This window comes from Labeo rohita, chromosome 25 (genome assembly GCF_022985175.1).
Source record: "Labeo rohita strain BAU-BD-2019 chromosome 25, IGBB_LRoh.1.0, whole genome shotgun sequence".
Classification (NCBI taxonomy): domain Eukaryota; kingdom Metazoa; phylum Chordata; class Actinopteri; order Cypriniformes; family Cyprinidae; genus Labeo; species Labeo rohita.
Genome location: NC_066893.1, coordinates 3,494,865 through 3,498,181, shown reverse-complemented (window position 1 = coordinate 3,498,181; position 3,317 = coordinate 3,494,865).

Below are 3,317 nucleotides of genomic sequence, written 5' to 3'. Positions count from 1 at the left end.
AACACACTCACACAAAATCCTTTTGAAATGTTTGTCATTGCTTGAAGAACAATGTACTTTTTTCATAACCAGATAAAGAGTTTAGTTCTCTCATTTTCGATACACATAATCCATTTTGACTGTATATCCTGTATTTCTCATTTATTCTCGTCATGTTCTGATATAACACTTTTTTAAGGAAATATGTTTAATGATCTGTGACCTTTGACCTCTTCTGTTCTTCATATGCAGCTCAATCATCATGGATCACAAAACCAACAACAACAGCCACAAACTACAGAAAAAAAAGAAAATGAATCAAACATTTTGAGTGCACACTAATTAATCTTCAATCTAAATCTTTTAATTAAATTTGTTGAACAGGTATCAACAATAATACAAAGTAGCTCAGTATATTTCTTCACAGCATGATGGTCCCTGGTTTAAGCTGTTGCCAGAAAATGAAATATTTCAAAAAGATTTTACTAAAAGGAAGTGGATATACTATATATATATATATATATATATATATACATATATATATATATATATATATATATATATATATATATTATCATCACTCATTCTGCTCACATTTCCACATGAAAATGAAACCAACTGCACTGACGACATAACATTAGTCAGAATGTAAAATCAAATGTACAGTAATATGGGTTTGGTAGCAGTTCAAGCTGTTGGGAAAAAAAGAAAAATTAAGTCACTGAAATAACACCATGAAACACATTCAGAACATTTGTTCACAAGACTTTTGAGAACTGGATGTGGTAGGCTATAGATTTTTCTCCATAATAATGTGAAAATCACCTCGCATTTACGTTTGACACACGTCCTGCCGATTATAATATGAAAAAAGAAGGCAGCTCGTGGGCGTGATCTAATTAAAAAGAATGAAGCAGACGGGAGAGGTCTCTTCCCCGTGCATGCACACTGGTGTCCTCGTGGGTCCAGGAAGGGTGCGTAGAGGGACGAGCGCCGCCGATGTGATGGACGAGCTGCCGGACCCGCGGTCCGAGTGCGAGCCGCATGGAAATGGCTGCGGGCCAGGATGCCGGGCCTTCTCACCCGCCTGAGGAAGTGCCGCCGCTAAGGAATGGATGAAGCCGCTAAAGGAAGCCGCTACCCGTCATATTGCCACGGACCCCGGTGGGGGAGTGAGTGCAGCCGCCGGACTCCGCCCCTTACCTGGACCCTTCCCTTCTGAACACTGCCCCTCCTTCACGTCTATTTGAAAATTTGCTTTGACGTCATCAGCGGCTGTTCTGCACTCATGAATCCACCCGAGAGCGTCTCACCTCGGCCAGATCTTCTGGAATTTACTGCTGGCTCTGATGTCTCTTAAGTGGTTACACATGAGATATAATTCATTAAGGGTAAATTATCTGTATCCTTCGTCCATTCATTTTTTGATTTAATTTTGAATTAAGAAACCTTTTTCTTTTTTCCTGTTTTTTTTTTTTTTTTTTTTTTTTTTTTTTTTTTTTCCAGAAAAACAAAAAACAAGAATTCAGCTTGATTTTTTGATGGAAAAATGAATAAACAGCTTGATGATATGATATTTTCTTTGCCACAGTAAATAACTTTCTTAAAGTACCATTGCATTAGAGCATGTAGCTTGAATCGGAAACATAAAGGGACATTAATTTGCAAGGCAGAATCAGAATCAACACTCATGTAATTTGTGCACAAGAGTTTTATTAACGAAGGACTAACACATAACTAATCTAAAAAAACAAACATAAAATCACTCATACATGGGGGAAAGGTCAGTGAGAAGCAGTTAGAGAAAGACAAGGAAATGAAGCTATGAAAAGAGTCAGTTAACCACCTGAGCAAAAACATCAGTGCTGTCTACAGCTTATACTAAACCTCTGTTTGTTTAGTTAAATATACGATACTTGCATTGCCTTGATCATTGAAGTGTCCGAATGCAGTCTCGGGTGAAAATCTTGATGCTTTGGAGCAGTGGTGGTTTTGGAATCGTAGTCACGTTCTTCTGGGTCTGAAGAGTGATGAACTCCAAAGATGTTCTGACTCGATGGTGACTGGGAGTTTCTTCCCATGTGAAATGTGAAGAAGAACCAAGAGCTGAGAGGGACCCAACTGAAGTCCTGTGATCTTTGGGGAATGGAAAGACAAGGCCGCAAGGCCTGGCACAACTTAGAGACGTTCCGAAGAGGTTGTAACAGAACCACTGACTGACTGAGGCGAGTCATGAAGATGAATTCCAGGGTTGAGTGAAAATGTCTGGCTCTTTGTGGTCGAGAGCCACAGCTGTATATGTTGGGGCCTGTCGGGCCCACTGGGCACGCCCTGTGCTGGCTCAGGCTCCCTGGGGGTTCCTCCACATGGGCAGCAGTCGGGAGAAGAAGAGAGTGAAGAGAAGAGAGAGTGAAGAGAGAAGAAAGTGAAAGGAGAGGGGAGGCGATCAATCTAATTTACACCATCATTTAGATCATCAAAATACGATTTCAAAGAGACCAAACATGGCATAGGTGGGTTATACGACTAGTCATCTATCATAATGCATGCATAAAACAATAGAAAGACAAATACAAATACAACAGACAAAAATACAATGCAGTAATACTGTACACAATGACCTGGGCTATGTGTGATAGGAAGGTCAAAAAAAAAAAAGGTTTGTCTGTGAATGAATAGGAAAGAGTCTATTTCTATAGGCATCGTGTCTTTCCTATGGGCAAATGTAGCATGGGCAAATGTGCATTCCTCTGGGCAATAAAACCTCTTATCAGACGGTCGTCCTGGCAACTGAGCCCTTTTGGGGTGTTAGTTGTCTGTTAAAGTCTCTATTGCTCCAGCATATAGCTGGCTTGTTGGGTTTAAAGACTATTTGTTAAATGTAACAATTAATGTATGTCTGATTGGTCCAGATGCTACATAGCCAGGAACTAAACACCCCTTTCTGTTGACTAACATCACACAAAATCCTTTTGAAATGTTTGTCATTGCTTGAAGAACAATGTACTTTTTCCATAACCAGATAAAGAGTTTAGTCCTCTCATTTGCAATACACATAATTCAGTTTGACTTTATATCCTGTATTTCTCATTCATTCTCTTGTCATGTTCTGATATAACACTTATTAAGGAAATATATTTAATGTTCTGTGACCTCTGACCTCTTCTGTTCATCATATGCAGCTCAAACATCATGGATCATAAAAACAACAACAACAACTACAAAAAAGCAAATGAATCAAACATTTTGAATTCACACTAATTAACCTTCAGTAAAATAGTTTTTAATTAAATTTGTTGAACAGTTATCAACAATAATACAAAGTAGCTCAGTATGTT